We start from the raw sequence: 7,753 nt of genomic DNA, 5'->3' as shown, positions 1-7,753 counted from the left end.
TAAAACTTCTGGACTTCGAGTCCCATCTTCATTCAGTTGGAAGATATATCACTAAAGCTCAATCTGAACTTCCTTCGATTTAGTTTTCAAAGATATGAAAGGTATAAGAATTAGAAATGATTCCATCACAAAACCATGCCCATGAGACAAAGTAAACAATAGAATTAAACTAATCCACAACTAATCAGAAAGATGTATTAATGTTAGGAAGGATTCCATCATCCAACCATGTCCAAGGGGCAATAGTGCACAATAGAGCTGTCCATCTTCACAATCAAAATAAGGGAAAGAATATACTTAAAGCCATCGCAAATATATTGTGATTTAAGTCACAACAAATCATTAAAAACTAAAGGCATTCCTATTAAGCAAACTAAAATCAACATCAATTCAATCTAACATGAATAAAAGTCATAGAATCGTTCCCATCATGCCACAAGCTTCACCTCTTAGCCCTAGCTAAGAGGTTTAGCCTGAGATGATTGGGCTAAATCTCTTAGAAATTCATAGGAAAGCAGTAAACAAAAAAAAAAAAAAAACTTCTCTCACTCTCTTCTCAAACGTCTCTCAATTGGATCATCCCTCTCTCTCTCTCTCTTGTGCGTCCTCCTTTATAGGAAACTCCATTCGGTGGCTAGATAGATGGAGTTGGTGCGAACATGCATGCCAGAGCTGGGAATACACAACACCTTTTGCAGCGAAAGGAAACATAGTGGATTGAATTTGAATGGGATTCAAGGCTAAAGGGACCTCCAAATGCAAGATCTGAGCCATTCAGGCTTCTTAGGCTTGGTCGGCCTCACCTTGGGAAGATTTTGAACGGCTAGGATCATTGGACCGATCCTGGCCATGGTCGCAGAACGGCTCGGATCGGCCGAGTCTCGGTTGCGCTGTAAACAGGGCCTGTGGAGCCTTGCACTATGCTGATGGTGCGGCCCCTGATTGATATTTTATGAGAAATCTAGACCATCCATTGAATTCTCCTCGAAATTTTGATTGGGAAGGGATGGTTTTAGATCAGATTCAGTGTGACCCACGGAAGAAATCACTCTGCAACAGGTGCAGGGCAGTCTGTTTGTAACCGTTGAAACCAGCACCTATGCATGCATGAGTGCACAAGGTCAAGCCCCTCTGCATGATGGACGGGTCAGATTGAGCTTTCGGACCATGATGATGGCCCACTGAGTTCATCTACACACTCTGTTTCGTAGACGGAAACAGAGGTTTCCATTTTGAGTCGGTCAAGAATTTGTTGACCGACTTCACTAGCTTAGTGTAAAGTTGGTGCACCCGTTTTGATGCGCCTGTTCGATGAGAATTGGACCCACAGTGATGCTAGTGGGAGATCTGTACCGTTCATCCATTTTTCCATCCAATTTGATGGGTTGAGTCCAAGATTGAAGTAAATCCAAAGATCAAGTGGGCCCAAACTCGATAGTTTATGGGCTGATCTGTCTGTTGGGCCACTTTCACAGGGATCCATGAGCTGAAATTCGACGTGTATGGTTAATTTACGGTCTTTAGGCCATATATAAAGTTTCAGTCAATCGAATGGTGGGAACCCTTTAATCTTGCATTCTGGATGATTTTCAGACTTATTTAATGTAACTGACTTGATTTTCTCGAATCTCTAGTGTGTAAATTCTTCGATCTCAGTCCCCTGGAGTCCGTCCCTTGCCTTGGTGACTTCAGAGTATTAATTTCATGTTTTTAGTACCCTTTTCCAGTCCAGGCTCCTAAATACACTCTGCATTACAAACACGATTAAAATAAGGCGTTAAATGGTATCATGCTCGTAAAATCAAGTAATAACTGGGGTCCAATATGTAATATTTGACCCTCAACACTCACGTACTAAACACATTAATGTTCTTCACTATTTTATTCGACAAGTACTTGAAGAAAGAGGCGTAACTCTAGAGAAGATGCACACCAGCATAAATCCGGCAGACATGCTCACCAAGGTCATTCCTATGGAGAAGTTCAAGTTCTGTGCAACCTCTCTGGGCTTGGCGATGGTGTGAAAGGAGGACGAACTGTGCACAAGAAACATTGATTAAAGCTTTGATATAATGCAGAGATAAAGAAGCTACATAGTTAAAGATCGAAGATATGGTGGAGATTATTGATAATATGATGTCTTAAATCTGAAAATCTTTGACTAGTCCTGAGAAAGTTCGGCTCGAACTCCAACAACTATATATTTGGAATTCTCGAGATCTTCGACTAGTTGAAGCTCTAGCTCGAGTAGTCGAGGGTTACATAGATTGTGCATGGATCGTGCGCGAACTGCGTAAATTTGAGGCAATTTTCAGGGAGGTGCGAAAGTGGGATTTCTTAAACTATAAATAGGAGTCTCTATGGCCATATTAAGATATTCTAAGGCTTTCCAAAGGTATTTCAAGGGTTTCTAAAAGGGTTTTAGGGTTTGCAAATAGTATAGCAAGGGTGAGATTTGAGGTTGTTCGAATTAGGTAAGTCCTCTCTCTTTGTGCCGTTGTTTTTTTCCGAAAGAATTTTTCACATTAAATCTTTGTGTTCTCTTGTGTTTGCTTGCCACTCACGGATTACTATCCTAGATCTATCTATGTGTGATTCCACAAAACAATCCCCAACATGTATGTGCGCACGTTTGGGTGGGTTACCTGCAAAGAGGTAAGAACACCGAATGCACTAGATGTCATACCCACACATGCCAAATTGGCACGTATGTTTCCTTGGGGAGAGACACACGTGTGACTACACCAAAACTCATGTTCACATGTTGGAATTTTACAGGATCCCCCGGAGTATATTCGTGTTGATTCTAGCAAGTTAGACTAATGGTTCAGTAATCAAAACCGTTGTTCCGTTATGTTCCACCTATCGGTAATCCTTGTTTGGCCGTAGAATTGTCCAATCAGGGAGGCTTTTGGGGCATTGCCCATCTAAGGTGGGACATGAAAGACCACTGATCTGGATTATCAAACCATGGGCCCCACTTGACAGTTGGACATGGTATAACCCTAGTGGGTGGGCCCCACCATGACAAGCGTGACGTAACTCTGGGAGGGACGTGCAATTTCTTTCAAACTTTTAATACTATACATTGGAAGCCGTACACCTCCTTTTAATTACCATTCAGGTCAGTAGATCTGAGGAAGATGGTAGATTATTAAACTATCTTACCATTTCTATTCGGTTTCTATTCCAGCTCACGTTGTTCTAAGTCACCACACACCTGCCTATCCTCTTCCCACGTGTGTCATGTGACCGAACAAAACCTATCTATTAAGAAATAAGAAAATGTGGGTGTTTTAAGGCTCAAATTGGCATTGTTTGGCTCGAATTAAGGTCCATTTGCAAATCCAAATAACTCTAATTCAAAAACAAGTACTTAAAAAATCAAGACTATGAAAACTTTGATACTGTGGCATTGTAGGATGGTTGATATGCAGCCACTATTGAACTAGATCATGTGGCATCCAAGTAAATCAAATGAAACCATCAAAATCATTGGCAAATTAAATACTAAAAATCTCTCTGATTAGATTCCATCGATGTCTAATACACCCAACAACCCTAATTTAATAAACAAATGTCCATAGATCAAAGGTTATGATTGCCTAACCAATTTTATTTTGAGATTAACATCCATGTGCGACTTATGAGTTCCTATATATCAATCATCACACCTTATTAAAACATCTAATCACACACAATCACATAATAAGGAAGGCATCAATTACCATTACTTTTAATAATTAAGCTGTTGGTTAACACATGACCATTTCATGAGTCAACAAAAGTATATATATTTTTTAAAAAAAAAGTAAAATTCTAGTGTTTTTTGTTAGAAATACTAATTATAAAAAAAAGTTTAATAATTCTTGAATGAAATCCACAGTTTTCTTTGCCATCTATACATTTCAAGTTGTTATGTTAAAAAAATAAAAAAATTTATTTCCTTTTAATTTTTAAGACATTCTTGATATCCAAATATGCCAAAAACTACTAAATTATTTTTCTTGCAGTTGAAGTCAAACATAGCTTAAGTACTGAAACCCTAGTTTTTAATGGACTAAAACTTAGGGAACCATGCGAACGAACCCATGTGATTGATTGGTAGTACACTTTGGAAGTTTGTGGGTGTGGGACCCTATGATCTTTTCATTATCAATGACGATAGGTGTCGCGAATGGTCAAGTGAGCAAGCTATTATTGTGGGCCTCCTTCATGAGAAATTAATTTAATAATAGATAGCAAGCTATTATTGATGGCCCTCCTCCATGAGAACAAATTAATTCAATATCATGTGGCCCACGTTTTGATAATTAAATTGATAAGAGCCGAGAATAATTCATGCGGTTGTCGCGTCTTTTTATTATTTTACTTGACAGGTCATGCAGCTGTCCAATTCTTCTGCGTTCCCAAGATTTTTGGATGCTTTGGGTTATAAAATAGCTTATTTTCTTTTGTATTATTTCCATTTGGAAGGACATAAGACCTCTTTTTCCAATATGCCACTTATGTAGGATATCGATACAAATAGAATGATGGGCCCCACCATAAAGATAGCCTGATGTTGAAACTTGTGGTTTTTTTGAAAATTCAAATATTCAAAAAAATTTGGGATTTTCATTTTGCCACCAAAATGCTTTCGGAAATTTCAAATTGAAAAGTCCAGTGTGTGCTTGTTTTACATTAGAAATGAAAAAAAGAAAATTGTGGTTTATACGTGGAGACTTGGAGCTTTGGAGATTGAAACGCTTGGGTTATGTGTTCCAATGCTACGCACGCTCAAATGTGGCGTAGCTTGGTTGTAGCACTAGTTAGCGCACTTCGTACATATGCATCGTGTCACAGAGTGATTACTCCTTTACAACCTTACGTGAACCGTCGTGAGACAGTACGAGTGGTCTAGTATGAACCTAGGTGCGATCGATATGAAATGAGACAGAGTTTTATAGGCGAGTAAGAACGGTCAGATTATTAATCCGAAACGGTCAACCATTTTTTAAAATGTCTAATAGCCTTAAAAGTCACAACGGTCCGTAAACGGACGGGTCATGATGATCCAACGGTCAAATCTTCTGATTCGACAACTAAAAATAGTTCAAATTAATGATCAAATGTCAGAAACATTTTTTAAACATTCTGAATCATTGATGGCCACCTAGCAATGGCTCACGCCCTGATGCCTCTATAAAATGGACCATTTCGGTTCAATTTTCATCACCTCAAGCACACATCTCTCATATTCCATCAGATCCTCTAGATAGCATCTTCATTGCAAAATATTTTGTTGCGTTGAATTGTTCCTAAGGAAATCCTTCGTGATTGTTGCACGTAGAATCCAAACAAACTTGTCTTATCGTGAAAGTAATTAGCCTGTAACCCATCAGCAATCAATAAGGGAGTGAATCACACTTTAAAAATAACACATATTTTATGTGAGTAAGCCTAGTGAAAGGAAATAATTAAACCTTATATTATTTTTATTTTTCGGTATATCCAACAAAATTTTCCAACACCTAACACAAAAGCCAGGTGGCTCAAGTCATCAGGTGAGCTTACTTACCACTTTGAATCAAGAGTGGATTAGGTGTTACCGAGGTAACACCTTACTAGGTGTTACCCTTACCGTGGGCCCCACTTTGATAGTTTGTTGTATATCCATGCTATTCATCCGTTTCTCAGACCCATTTTAGGATATGGTCCTAAAAATTAAGAAGATCCAAATCTTAGGACCACACTACAGGAAACAGTTGTGATTGAACGGTCCACCATAGAAAACTTCCAAAGCGGCTATTCTAAGGTTTTCGTAATGCTTATGGCGGTTTTGAACGCTCCACCATTAAAAACTTCCGAAGGGGCTATCGTGATGTTTATTTGCCATCCAACGTGTTGGTAATGTCAAGCAGACCTGGATGAAGGGGAATTACAAACATCAGCGCTTGACCCAAAACTTTCGTGGCCCACAAAAGATTTTTAATGGTCATTCACCATTGTTTTCAGTGGTCTAGTCCACCTGAAATTTTGAATCTGCTTTAGGTTTGGAATAGGATCCTAAAACGAGATGGAAAAACAGATGAATGGCGTGGATATACAACAAATACATCAAGGTGGGCCTCCCTTGAATCAATGTACTGCTGATGGACCCGGATGATGACACTCTTAGTAGCCACGTTGCTACTGGACGGTTCTATGTTGGCCTCACAATCATGTATGTGTTTTATCCACGCCGTCCGTCCATTTTGGGTTATTATTTTAGGTAATGAGCCAAAAAAATGGAGGCAGATTCAGATCACAGGTGGACCACACCACAGGAAAACAGTGGTGATTGAATGGTCACCATTGAAAAATTCCTAAGGCCCACTGTAATAGATATTTTCCATCCAACTTGTTGATTAGGTCACAAATACCTGAATGAAGGGAAAAAACAAATATCAGCTTCATCCAAAACTTTTGTGGCACTTCAAGAAGTTTTTCATGATAGTTGTTAAATCACCACTTTTTACTATAGTGTGGTCCACCTGAAATTTTGATCTGCCTCATTTTTGGGCTCATACCCTAAAATGATCTGACAAAATGGATGTGCGGTACAGATAAAATGCATGCATCATAGTGTGGCCATAGAGCACCGTCCAGTAGCAAGTGGCTACTGTCTGACAGTGTCAGTAGGCAAACAAGATACAGGTGCGGCCCACCTAGTGAGTAGATAGGTGGACCTCTGAGAAAGGTGATCTTCACCGTTGGGTCCGTTGCTTTTATGGTATTGATTTTCTAAAAGACACGGGCTCGATCTCAACCATGGCCTAGAAGTGTGGCCTACTTTCATCTTGGGAATCATCCAGCCTGCACTGGCTTCCCAGATTTCAAATCCAGCCCAATAACGGTCTGATTCAAGCATCCAGTAGAGGCCGTGGGTCGGGTCTGGCTGATTTCAAAGCGGATTTAATAAGCGGGCCTAGATTTTTGTAAAATTCTCTATCAACGGCTCATCCCAGCCCAAGAAAGAGCTTGGACCCGAATTAAAGGCCCAATTACTAAATGGTCTGGGCCCAGGCCCATGACTGTGGTACCCGGCTGACACTTAAGAGACAGCATCAAACCTCATACGAAATGACACGTGTCTCATGCAGGTTAGATTAATTTTTTTAAAAAAAAACAAAAATGAGGGACAAAAGATCTCCATAGGAGCTTTAACTTTAGTAAGCCTTGTGCAGAACATCTTAACCGTTCAAAAGGTGGGCCACACACTAAAAGTCAGGTGAGGTGGGATCATGACCAATCCACTCATTGAGTGGCTGAGATCCTTATATTTTGACTCAGATTATAGGCTGCCCATTGGATTCCACAATGTCACCTTCCTGATGCGTGGAATGTCCTAGCTTTCGAGCCATTGGATCATTGTGGTGGGGACTATCTTTTAGACGGCTCAGATGTTCTGTACAAGTGATACTTTGGCGGGAAAGGAAGTTGTACGTGAGGACGGTTGTCCTTTGGTACGTTGGAACTATGATGTATGTGTTATATCCACACCGTTCATCCATTTTGCATGATTATTTTAAGGCATGGGCCTAAAAATGAGGTAGATCCAAAGCTCAAGTGGACATTTCGGAAAATGGTTGGATAGGGTGTATATAACACATACATTTTGGTGGGCCCACATAACTTTGACACGTAAACACACCACCACCAAAGTCGGTGGTGTGTGCCACACTACGCAATCCGATTTCTTTGTCCAGATCCTTCTAGCCTGTCGCGACTC

The sequence above is a fragment of the Magnolia sinica genome, chromosome 8 (assembly GCF_029962835.1).
Source record: "Magnolia sinica isolate HGM2019 chromosome 8, MsV1, whole genome shotgun sequence".
Taxonomy (NCBI): domain Eukaryota; kingdom Viridiplantae; phylum Streptophyta; class Magnoliopsida; order Magnoliales; family Magnoliaceae; genus Magnolia; species Magnolia sinica.
This window is presented reverse-complemented; position numbering follows the sequence as displayed.